Below are 13530 nucleotides of genomic sequence, written 5' to 3'. Positions count from 1 at the left end.
TCCCTGGGATTCTCCAGGCAAGAACACTGGAGTGGGTTGCCATTTCCTTCTCCAGTGCATGAAAGTGAAAAGTGAAAGTGAAGTCACTCAGTCGTGTCCGACTCTTTGCGATCCCGTGGACTGCAGCCTACCAGGCTCCTCTATCCATGGGATTTTCCAGGCAAGAGTACTGGAGTAGGGTGCCATTGCCTTCTCTGTGCCAATTTCTAGGAGCTCTTTATTCATGTAGAATACATGACCTACAGGTTTTTTCCCCTCCTTTGTGACTTGTGTGCAGTAGTCCCTCCTTATCTGTGGTTTTGCTTTCTGTGGTTTCAGTTACCTATGATGAGCTATGGTTTAAAAATATTAGATAGAAAATTTCAGAAATTAACAATTTATAAGTTTTAAGTTGCATGCTCTTATGAGTAACATGATAAAATCTCGCATTGTCCTGCCCAAGATGTGAATCATTCCTTTGTCCAGCATATCCCACTCGTTTGTCACTTAGTAACTGTCCCGGTTATCAGCTTTGCTCTTGTGATATTGCAGTGCTTGTATTCAAGTAACTTATTTTGCTTAATTATGACTGCAGCACTCAAGATTAGTGACAGGCAGTTTGAATATATCAAAGAGAAGCCATAAAGTGCTTCCTTTAAACAAAAAGGTGGAAATTCTCAACTTAATAAGGAAAGAAAAAATTCGGTACTGAAGTTGCTGAGATTTATAGTAAGAATGAATCGTCTATCTCTGAAATTGTGAAAAAGGAGAAAAATTCTTTCTAGTTTTGCTGTCACACTTCAAAGTGCAAAAGTTTTGACAGCTGTGTGGTAAGTACCTAAGATGGAAAAGGCCTTCAATTTGTACAATAACGTATTTTGAAAGGAGAAGAGAGAAAGCGACACTACACTCACGTGAATTTTGTTACAGTATATAGTTATAATTATTCTATTTTATTATTGTTGTTAATCTCTTACTGTCTCTCATTTATATACCTAATTTGTTTATAGGTATGTGTGTATAAGTGGCGGGTAAAAAATCTGCCTGCAATGCAGGAGACGCACAGGAGACCTGGGTTCCATCCCTGGGTGGGGAAGATCCCCTGGAGAAGGAAATGGCAACCACTCCGGTATTCTTGGGTTTCCTAGGTGGTGCTAGTGGTAAAGAACCCACCTGCCAATGCAGGACACAGATGTGGATTTGATCCCTGGGTCGGGAAGGTCCTCTAGAGGAGGGCACGGCAACCCACTCCAGTATTCTTGCCTGGAGAATCCCATAGACAAAGGAGCCTGGTGGGCTACAGTCCCTAGGGTCTCAGAGTTGTACACAACTGAAGCGACTTAGCATGCATACATCCCTGTGTGGGAAAAAACTTAGTGTATAGTAAGGTGTATCTGTGGTTTCAAGCATCCACTGGGTGTTTTGAAATGTATTTCCACCGTGGATAAGGTGTGCGTGCAGTTGCTCAGTCGTGTCTGACTCGTGATCTCGTGGACTGTAGGTCCCCAGGCTCCTCTGTCCATAGGATTTTCCAGGCAAGAACACTGGAGTGGGTTGCCATTTCCTTCTTCAGGGGTCTTCCCAAGCCAGGGATCAAACCCATGTCTCCAGCAGCGCAGGTGGATTCTTTACTACTGAGCCACCTGGGAAGCCCTGTGGATAAGGGGGGACTACTATATAATAATGTCATTTTGTGGGCAGAAATTTTTATTTTTATTAAGTCCAATTTATTTTTGTTTTATGGTTATGTCTAACAAGTCTTTATCTCCTCCAAGATCATAAAGACATTATATGTTCTAGAAATTTTCTGCCTTTTGGTAGGTTTAGGTCCATTCATCTCAAATAAATTTTTAAAATAATGTATATGGAGGCATTCAGACAAGCCACCTGTTCTTACTTGGCCCTGTAATAATTGTTTCTCTGCTCCAAACTCTGACATTTAGGCTTGTTTGGCCTACCTGTGTGTCCATCAGGCACACAAACTTGTGTTTGTTAACAGTTTTGGCAAGCCAGCCCAGTAGTCTGTTTCAGTGGCAGATTGACTCTGCCCAGGAGCAGCCTCTTCCCCGAGTCCCCAGCACCTGCCAGAGCTCATGTCGTTCTGGGGAACTCAGGAGGACTCTCCCTGACAGGGACTGGCTGCCCTGGCTCAAGGCTGTTTGGAGTCAAGAAACGAAAAACCAGAAGTGCATATGGAATGAGGTAGGGCCAGTGGCTCTTTTATCTGTTTTTAAAATAAGTATATTGTTAATTTTTCCATAAATGGTCCCTAAAAAAGACTTTCTTATTGGATGACTTGGCTTGTTGTTTGATAATTAACTGTACTTATAAGTCTGTTTCTGAACTCTGTCTTGGTCCACTGATACTTGGCATGTTGGTTGATAATTAACTGTATATATGAGTCTATTTCTGGACTCTGTCTTGGTGCAGTGATATGTATGTATTCTGATGCTTATACCACACTGTCTAAATAACTTTATAATTTTTGAAATCAGGTTATGTAAATCCTCCTAGTTTGTCCTTTTGAAAAATTGTCTCGGTTTTGCTGGATTCATTTCCCTATAAAGGTGAGAGTCAGTGTTTCAGTTTCTGCGAGAAGGCCTGTGTTGATTGTTGATAGGGATTGAGTTGAATGTAGAGATCAATTTTAGAAGAAAGAGGATCATTTTTCAAGTTCTATTGTTATTTATAGAAATATGATTGATATTTACATATTGACCTTGTATTTTGCAACTAAGTACCCTTATTATTTACAGTAGCTATTTTATAGATCCTTTGAAATTTATCAGTCATGTTATCTGTGGTAGTTTTACATTCTGATTTTTTTTTAAATTTTCATTTCTTGTATAGGTTAGGAACAACAGTGCAAGTTAAATTGAAGTGGTCTAAGAGTTGACATCCTTGTTTTGTCCAAGTCTTAGGGGAAAGAGACCTAGTGTTTCAGTATTAACTGATGTTAGTGCTAGGTTTTTTTATAATTGCCTTTTACCAGATTGAAGAAATTCTCTTCTGTTCTTAATTTGCAGAGTGATTTGTCATGAAAAGGTAAAGAATTGTCAAATCTTTGTCTACATTTATTGAAATGATCACGTGCTTTTCTCTCTTTTTCTGTTAATATTGTACGTTACATGGATTGGTTTTCAAATGTTAAGCCAACCTTGGATTTCTAAGATAAACCCTGCTTGGTCATGATGTAATTATCCTTTTTATGCATATTACTGGATTTGATTTGCTAATATTTTGTTAAGTTTTGCTTCTGTTTATGAGTGCTGTGTGTATTTTATTTTTTCTTTAAAATGTTAGATTTCACTGATGAAGCATCTGGGAATGAAGATTTAGTTGTGAAATGGATCTTTTATTACAAAATCAGTTTATTTACTAGGTATAGGTCTATTTAGGTATTCTGTTTCTTCTTGTGTCACTTTTGGTAATTTATGTTTTTCAAGGATTTTTCTCTTAAGTTGCTAGATTTATTGACACAGAGTTGTTTGCAGTGTTGCCTTATTATTCATATAATGACTAGAATCTATTTGATGCTTCCCCTCCTCTTTTAAAAATTATACCTGATTTTGGTAATATTACTTTTTTATTTTCTTGACCAATTTTGCTAATAGTTTATCAATTTTATTCATCTTTTGCCAAGAACAGTATTAGCTTTGATTGTTTTCTATTTTGGTGTTATATTTTTATCATTTCCTTTTTCTACTTAGAGTTTAATTTGCTGGCTTTTCCTTCTTTCTTCAGAGGAAAGCTTAGGCCATTGGTTTTATATTTTTCTTGTAGTTTTAAAAACTAGGGCCTGGAGGTAAAGCACAGGCAGGTATCCAGAATCTTGTTAATGCTGAGATTCTAGTTCTTATAAAAGGCAAGATCCTGCTAGTGATAAAAACTTTTTTTTTTTTTAAACCAGCAATGTTGGACTATAATGTATCAGGTACTTCAAAATGTTGGTCACTGAACATCATGGCCACAAACCTTTAAAAACTTTCCATTTTATATAATTTGAGGTGTTGCATGGGAGTTCTAAATTGATCCATCATAATGTGAAATTCACTGTGTGATTCAAATGTAACAGTGCAAAATTGAATATAAAGGCATGCATAATCTTTCTCTTAGAAATCTAGAGGGGTTATGATTTCAAATATTGTGCAATTAGATTAAATCATAATGCAACAGTTTAAAAAAAAAAAAAAAAGATGATCCTGATCATGCCCTCAAAAACATTTGAAGCCAGTGGTGAACTGAATCAAACTAAGTTTCTTACAAAACCCAAGCCATATCAGTTACAGAACAGTTGACTCCACTCTAGTGTCCTAGCAAAAGAAAGGACATACCCTTTACTGAAGGTAAATCTTATTTACTTGAGTCTCCAACTCAGTGTTCTTTTACACAAAATTTTCAGCTTAATGCAATAACAAGGAACACAAATAGTAAGAAAGTAAGATTCACTTGAGAAGAAATGTCAATGGAGAGATGACTCAAGTATTAGAATTATTAGACAAAAACTTTAACTATGATAAAAATGCTGAAGAATTTATTTAAGCATTTGGAAAACAGGCACAAAGATATGGGGAACTTCAGTTAACACACAGAAGCTATTCAGAAGAATTTAATGGAGAAATCTAGAAATGAAAAGTATAGCTGAAATAAGCAGACTGGACACCATAGGAGAAAAAAACAGCAGTGAACTTGAATGTAGGAAAATAGAAAATATCCAAGTCAAAGGGAGAAAAGTAATTTTAAAAGATACATCTGAGATCTGTAAGACAGTATCAAACAGTCTAAAATATAAGTTACTGAAGTCCTGGAAAAAGGGAAGAAAAATGAAGCAGAAAAAATGTTTGAAGACATAACAACCAAGGACTTTCCAAAATGGGTGAAAGACATTAAAACATAAATCCAAATTGGCAAAATCAAGCAGGATAAAATATGTGTGTGTATGTGTCTGTGCACACACTGACACACAGCTGTGGGCATTTCATAGTCACACACTGCTGACCAAATAAAAAGACTTTTAAAAGTAGTCAAAGAGAGAAAAAAGACAGATACTTTACATATAGGAAAACAAAGACTCAAATAGTGGCTAATTGCTTATCATCATCGATGAGGGACCGTGGCAATAGTATTATAAAACAGTGAAGTGTATACACACTCAATACTTACCAGCTAAAACCACAAGAGTAGTTGTGGAAGTAGGGAAGGAAAACTAGAAGAGATCTGCCAGGGCACTCCCAGCTTTCAACTAGCAAAGTCAAGAAGAATAGGAGGGCTGAGCAAACTCCTTTTAGGATTCCAGGTCTTCACAGAGTTGGTTGGTTACCCAACAAAAAGAAAAGGGAAGGAGCAAGAAAACAACTGCTTATATTCTTATCAATTTTCTGTTGCTTACTGGCAGTTTAAAAATTGATGTGGAAAAAGCACTTATAAAAATCTTCAGTTATAAATAAAAAACAAAAAAATAAAAGAAACTGTCAGTGTGACCCTTGTATTTATACTATTTGATGATGGCTATAGTACCTACTTTACATTTTCAGAAAAGTTTTTTATAATAACAGATTGTGAAAGAGATAGATCTCATTTTGAAGAGTTTCATAAATTTGTACTTACCAGTCTGTGAAGTATTTCAAGCACTTTTCTCAAATTGGATATGTTAAAGTTTTGAAACTTCTTAAGACATCAAGTGCCCCAAATTGGAAGAGCAGTTCTGTGAGGAATTATGACTATTCATTATGCTTAGGAAAAGGTTTTTGACTCCAGCTAGCCTTTGTTGGTTTCAAATTAAGAAGGGATGAATCATGCCATACTGAAGTGTATGGACATTTTGGGGACTAGGTTATAGGATACTGGGAGGGTTAATTAAAGTAATGGAGTAATTGGTCAGATCTTCTTTTAAGAATGAAACTATGATATTTAGAGATTTGATTAAGTTGTAACATTTTGGAGACAAGAAAGACTAAATAGCAATTTTTTAGTCTAGTTTTAAGAGTGAGTTGTAAAATGTCTAAATTTGGACTTCCGCAGAAAGTAGGAAGATAGAAGTACTATTCTTTGAACATGTGTACTAATGAAATGAGGGCCATCTCAGCAGTCAGGGTATGGAAGAGAAAGCAGCCAGGAAGGACTTGTCAAAATGCTTGTGGACTTTTTTTTATTGACCTTTCTTGAGATCCATGACAGCTCTGAATTTGTTGGCACACTTTTATATTTGCTATAATTGGGTTTGATCTTAACTGAAAATTGTTTTTTGTGTGTTTTAGTTGATATACCCCTGATTAAGAATGCTATTACTTATTGTGGTGTTTAGTACAGTTCTTCACCAGTGTGATTGGTTCTAGGGAAAAGATAGACTTTGTTATCTAGTCTGAAACAGACAAGTACACCAATAGTAACATTTTAACAGTGATAGAAATATGTGCAGATCTTGTTTCCTGGGAATTCAGGAAAAATATGTAAAGTGTTTCTATTTAGTTATTCTTTATCTTTCCCAAGGCTCAAACCTTGCTCACCAGTTCAGAAGAGGGAGTTCTGTGGCTTTTGAAAAAGATCTAGAGGAACCATTTTGGATGTTTTTTTCAATTTTTTTTTTCAGATTACATACTGAATTATTTTAAATTCAATTAAAGTAGGGGAGGTCGAGTGCAATGATGGTGAAAGCTTTTGTATCTTATTCCTAAAAAATGACCCACTTGGTCAGGTTATATGGTTCAGTGCCTTTGTTTTAAAAATGAGAAAGCGGAAGCCTAGAGAAATAAAATACTAACCCAGGATTACGTAATAAATGAATAAAGTAAGATAACACTAGAAATCTGAAAACCTGGGTTTTTGGAGTTCAGTGCTTTTCAATACCAGACTGCTTCAAGGAAAAGCTGACAGTTTGGCTTAGAAGAGAACATAGATTTGAAAGGGAATAGTGCTTAAAATATAGTAACTAAATTTTAACATCTTTTCAAAGGGAGTGGTGATAATAAGCATCTTATAATTTCACATTTTTAATCTGTTTTTTCATTAGTAGTGCATTTGCTTTGGTGTTTGCAGGTTAATGCTTTCTCATTTGTAATCATATTTATTTGTAATTATTTCTAATTTGGCAGAGCAGCTGTTCTCTCAGATAAGGAAACTGAAGCTTAGTTCTTTAGCTGTGAGATTTGTGAGGTGGAAAGTATCCCCTTTTTAGTGAAAAAAATTTCAGCGTGATTTGATAACAATATTAGAAAACTATTGTGGCAATATTAGAAAAAACCTAGAAGTCTATCATAAGCTACACAGTATTAGCCAGACTTTTTTTTTTTTTTTTAACATATGAGGGAGCAGGTAGTAAGAATTTAATTGAAAATAGAATGACAGAATTAGGTTTTTCAGATTTCTAGTCTTAGTGCTATTTCTTTTGGATAATTCTGCCCCTTCTTAGTCAGGGGAGAAAATGTTCCTTAGCCTCTGCTAGTAACTGAAGGGATGAAATGCTTTAGATCTGTTTTCTAACTAGGTAAATGGGAACCCACATATAAGTAGCTAAGAAGTGGCCTTTGGAAGCCAGAGCCCTTTCCCAGTGAATTTGATTCTTCCTCAGCTGTGAATTGAAATGTAAAACATTTAAGAAATAATGGAGTTTTGTTGAGGGGTGCCATATCAGCATTTCACCTGCAGTCTACTTCTCTTTTGAGAGAGAATTCTGTTAACATTAATTTGCTATTTGGGCTACTGCTTTTTGCACTGAAAAGTATGAAGTCTGACTCTTAGGGAGTTTGAAGACTGTCTTTGAATTAGACACTTGATACTTGATGAATAACTTCTAAAGCAGTGATTCTCAACTGTGTGACTCCTGGGATTTCCTGAGACCCTTCCATGAAGTCTATGAGGTCCCTATTTTTCCAGTTGTATACCAGTTGAGGAGGTATTTTCTTCATATATTTCATATATGAAATATAGTTCATAGCGTATTACGATGGATTAAATGTAAAAGATAAAAGAACCTGTCTATTATTTAAGCCAGGCATCAACGGTATTTGCCAAAAAAAAAAGAAATATTATCAGTTTTACCAAAGTTTTATTTTCTTGTGGTAATATAACTGTATTCATAAAAAGTATAGGGTACAGATTTCGCCTTATTTCTGAAAACAGTGTTCCTGTGAAACTTTCCTTAAGCCAGAATGTCATGAAGTGAAGAAGTCATTACTTTAGGACACATCTTGTTAATGGGTGCACAGAATAAGTTGGAATAAAGCATAGATGCTCACAGACACAGTTCAGAGCATGGTGGCCTGATGCTGAGATGCCTAGTGTAGCTCCTGGGAAAGGATCTTAGCAGCCCCACTCTGTCTGCCCATGATAATAGCTACTTCTCTTCAACTTACTACAAAACAAATGCTGGAGACTTTCAGCTTTTCATCTTTTCTCATAGAAGTGAAAATCCTTTCCAAATTTCTTGTGGTTATTAGTTAGCAGTAAAAGTTTCACAAAATGACATAAAGCAAATTTTCACAAAGTAGGGGGTATGTGTGTTAATTTCAGGTTATTCAATTAGTCATTGAGCTCTGTGCAGGGCTGCCCTGCAGTGGGGATATAGCTCAAATTAGAGAAAGTCAGTCATTTCCCAGAACCAATATGATGATGCTGTTGGAGAGGGGAGGCTGCTCTTGCTGTCAGAATAATGTAAGTTCAGAACTGCTCAGGGCCATTTTTGTTGCCACATGGAGAACGCCTGCCTCAAAATGAAGAAAATTCAAAGGAAAGCAGAATGGAAAGGAAGGGTCCTGGTAATAGCATTTAAACTCCTGGATCTAGCTGTGCCTACACTTGGACTTCCCACTTGTTTATATCCATAAGTTCCTCCTCTTGTTTACTCTTCCTGCCTCCTCCCAAGTATTTATGTTAAATTGTAATGGGTCTATTTAGTTATTTTAAGCTAAATAATGTAGAATTTTTTTCAGTTTTAAATTTTATTATGATAAATAATGGCATATAGAATCATTTTTAGTAAAAGCTCTTCTGGGTTCTCTCTAATGCGTAAAGTGTAAAAGGATTCTGAGACCAAAAATTTGAGAACCACTGCTCTCAAGGTAAGGAGGCATTCCTGCCATTTCTTGAGGGTAATATGAAAGAATGAAGGAACTAACTAAGTAGTTTTCAGCATTATAATTGCATGTTTTCTGATAAGTTTTTACCAGTGATGATAAGTGGTATGTGTGATAGTCATGGATGGATCATGTTTAGATATATATGCTTGCTGTGATGTTCATATTATTTTGTAGAATGAAGTGGGCATGTAATAATTCTAAATGAGTAACCTTTCCTGTAACTAATTACTACATGCAAATAATCTATTTTCCCTCTTTATTTGAATTGGATGAAGCTGTATAATAAACTATGGTAATCGAATTTTTCGATGTATATAGTCTGTTGCAGTGGAATTTGGGTTTTTAAAAGAGTAATTTGAAGTACAGAATATAGTTGCATGACTTTGATGCAAATTAGATATTTTTCTTGAATATAAAGTGAAAATTTGGTAGGAACAGACGTGGGTGTATATCCGTGTTCTAAAGTTACTGAGTTAACATATTTAAATTTAATTTTTAATTCCCACTGCCACCTCCAGTTCCTCCTTCTCAAGATTACTGAAAATGGAAGCTTGGGTTACATTTCATCAGTTACCTTCCACTGAATTTCTAAAGCCTCCAAGAAACTTGAAGAAAACGAAACCAACTACTCTTTGAAATATTGTACTGCAGTACAGTATTTTTTCACTTTACTGTCTCATTACTATTTCGAAAGTATTAATTACAAAATAAAAGCTAATATGATGATGTTAGGATTAATTAGAGCCTTTATATTTGGGTTCTTTTTTAAAAATGTATAGTTGATTTACAGTGTTGTGTGCTGTGCCAGTCCCTGCTATATAGCAAAGTGACTGTTGATTCGTGTTTTTTGAAGTCTTTCTTAAGAAAATAAAGTTCTTTTGAGATTTTATTAAAAATTTGATCTTTTGCATTGCTTTGGCTTTTCCAGCTTATTTAGTACATGCCCAGATGTATTTAGTCCCCTGCCCAGATACAGCTGGAGGAGAATGAGCCTCTTAGATGTTCACCCCATGCTTTTCAGGGGCATTATTATTATTTATATCCTTAACAGAGTGTATTCAGAGATTGCTAAAGTTTTGTTTTTATGCCTTTAAAATCATTGATTTGAATGACTTCATAGTGGTCCGATGTTAATTTTAAATCCTTACAAAAGTGAGAGATCCAAATGTTTGTGAATGCTCACTTTGCTCCATCCTACTGGACTCCTGTCCGCTGTGTGTCAAGTAGATTCCCACCTGAGGTCTTTCCTGTTGGATTCCTTCTTTTTTCTAGAAGAAGGATTTTTTTCTAGAAAGCCAAAAAAGCTTGCTTATACTATGTTCTGTTCCCTATCTAACTTCAGATCCGTGTTTAAATACCCTTCCCTGATAATCTTACCTAGGATCTACTCATTCATTCCTTCTCCTTCCCTTTTCTTTCTCTTTTCCCCCTTCACTCCTTTTCTGTACTTTATTCCCTTATTGTTGTTTAGTCACTAAGTCATGTCTGACTCTTTGGGACCCCATGGACTATGCTGCCAGGCCCCTCTGTCCATAGGATTTTCCAGGCTGAAATACTGAAATGGGTTGCCATATCCTTTTCCTGCATTGGCAGGTGGATTCTTTACCTCTGAGCTAGCAGGGAAGCCCTGTATTCCCTTACCTTGCATTTTTTCTCTTCAGAACTCTTGTCTACTTGAAAATGCCTTGTTTGTATGTATGTATGGTCTGTGTGCTCCCTTCATCTCCAGTGAAATAAATTCTGTAAGGATAGGAACTTTATGGTTTTCAAATTTGTATCCCCAGGATTCTAGAATAGTACCTGACATTTTAGGTGCTTATTAAATATTTTTGAAAGGTGAATATGCTGTTAGAAGATAATCAATAAACTAAAGTTTTATTCTCAGAACTTTATAAAAATGGAAAAGAAAGGGCCCTGACAAGTGAGCTAATAATCTAGTGAAATTTGTACGTGTATTCTCTTTTTCTCTTTCTTTCAGTATTGTCTTAGTTACTGTGTTAGATGCAGAGGCTACATATATGAGTAAGAAGTTGTATTTTTGGATTTTGATATATTTTTGATGAAACTATATTTTATAGTTTATATTTTATCTATAGTGTAGTATAAAGTTGCTACTCATTTTTATAGATTTGAAAAGAATGCTGTATTATCTTTTTATATATCTACACAATACCCCATGAACAAATTAAACCTAAGGATTACACTCTTTGAGGTTTGTGAGGGATTTACTATCTAATTAATTTAGTGCTTGTCTGCCAGGGGCTGTTGAACTTAGGCTTGAAACCTTTCTAATGATAGAGAATTCACTTTCTTACAGGCAGTTTATTCAGCCTTTGGGAGGCCTTTGATTATTAAAAAATTCCGTCTCTATTTTAAACCAGAATCTCTTGCTTCCACTTACTGGTTCTAATTATATCCCATGGAGGATGTATTGAATAAAGGTGATCCTCCTTCTTTGTGATAGCCCTTCAATTATTTGAAAACCTACCAAGTTCACTCTGACATTTCAGTTTTCCAGGCCAAGAATCTCTAGCAAGCTATCTGATGATGATACACATTTCCATCCTGGTCAGTTTCTAAGAATGCTTGTGTTTGTTTATACACTTAGAAAACGCGGCGCCTAGAAGTGGGGGAAGCAGTGGCACTCCCTGCTGCACGGAGAGCGACACTGTTCCTCTCGAGGTCTCAGTTCTCAGTTGGTGTCATCCCATCTTGATGATCTGTTTTCCTTCATTTCACACGTTATCTCATTTGGCTTTTATCAGTTAAAGTACACGGTTGCTCCCTTTCATCTCCCACTCCTCAGTGCTGTTTTGTAGTTTCTTGTTTTGTGTTTTACGTGCTGCCCTCCCCTTCGCCCCTCCCTGACTCCTTCCCCACAGCAGACACACAGAAGATTGAAGTTGGAGCGCTCTGTGGTCAGAATTATACTTTATTGGCAGATTATGTTTTTGCTGGTCTTAGAAGTACTTACGAAACTTCATGGAAATTCAGCCTGTTTCTAAGTAGAAATGAATTTTATCACTGTTTCAGTATTATTGCTTTGTCCTTAACATTTTCAAAATGTGATTCTTTTTTTGTCTTTCCCTAATCTGAACGATTTTAGCCCCACTTTTCTTTCACATGCTTCCAGAATACTGGTAGTATAGCAGAGGGTAGACTGGCTCTGACAAGATATAGTGTCATTCAAATCACAAACCTATTGTCAGTAGCAGCAACTGGTAAAGTACCTCATGAACAGTCTTTGCTTACCATGGACACAGTTTTTAAAAATAACTTACCCGTTACTATCAGAATATAGTTTTCTTTTGATTCATAATTTAAATATTTTTACTTCATTAATTTTGCATAGTAGGTTATTATTGCTCTATGCTCAGATGAAGTAGCAGTGGTACTTTTAATTAAGACAAATAGTAACAAGAGCACATTGTTTGCCTTTTGTCCCTGACCCATGACATTCTGGTATATTAAACTTCTGTGTTCAGATTATTTTTTACTTAGCTGTAATTTGTAAGTACATACCTTCTTTTGTTTTTAAAAGTGTTGAAATAAATATGAAATGGCTTCCTATAGGACTTAAGAAAAATTACCTCCCAAATACATATTTCCTGTTTTGCTGTTAAATGTGAAATTGTAAACCTTACTTCTACTATGTAATTTGCAGTCTTAACATTTTAAAAAGTAATCTGCCTTTCAGACCGTTTTAAGTGTTTTGCATTTTTTTTGTATGGTTGTTGATTCATTATGATTGTTGTGACTTCTTAGATCTTGATTTGATTTGAATTGCTTCTAATAAAAGATTTTGAGCAAAAATTCAGGAATTCTATCTTGCTGTTTTATAAAACTGTAGTCTAGACTATAATCTAAAAAATCTTTCTCCACAGTTTTCACTGCTAACATTTTAATTCACTTAATAGTGTCCTGTTTAAAAAATAATGGAGGAAATGAAATAGATTTGATGTTTGGCTAAGAGAAATGTGAAGTGACAGTTATTAGAAAGGTCATTATTAAACTAAAAATTCGCCACAGCTATCAAACCAATAGTCAAATTATAGCATTGGACTCAGTGTAGAGACTCTGAATTTGTTCATTAACAGCAGTTGCAATAAAACAGTATAAGATAGTGATAGTATAATATATATATATATTTTACCACAGTAATTTCTGGTAAACTAAAGTGTGTTTAGCTTGATGCCTCGTTAGGTTAAGGTTTAGTTGATGGTGCTTATTCAGGTTACCTAACATGAAGCCTGGTGGGCTGCCGTCCATGGGGTCGCACAGAGTCGGACACAACTGAAGTGACTTAGCAGCAGCAGCAGCAACATGAATAAGTATCATTTCATGGTCTCTCGTGCAGTTACCAGATTGCCAGTATAAGTGTGTCTGTAGGTACAGCGTGAGGTTATTGTCCCATTTCTTCATGCTTATTTCATCACAGATTTAAGTACTTTCATGCTCATTATGGTAAACATGAAAA

At 35.6% G+C, this 13530-nt stretch overlaps 1 protein-coding gene across 50 annotated transcripts in view; it reads left to right on the top strand.

The window, feature by feature from the left end:
* The window catches only part of RBM26 (RNA binding motif protein 26), a 99041-nt gene that overhangs the window by 25727 nt on the left and 59784 nt on the right, over window positions 1-13530 (top strand). The gene's annotated exons all lie outside the window — the stretch shown is intronic.

The sequence above is a fragment of the Bos grunniens genome, chromosome 12 (assembly GCF_055505025.1).
Source record: "Bos grunniens cultivar Pamir isolate PY7600 chromosome 12, Bosgru_T2T1.0, whole genome shotgun sequence".
In the NCBI taxonomy this organism is placed as follows: domain Eukaryota; kingdom Metazoa; phylum Chordata; class Mammalia; order Artiodactyla; family Bovidae; genus Bos; species Bos grunniens.
Note: the sequence above shows the minus strand (reverse complement) of the source record. Positions and strands in the feature narration are given on the sequence as shown.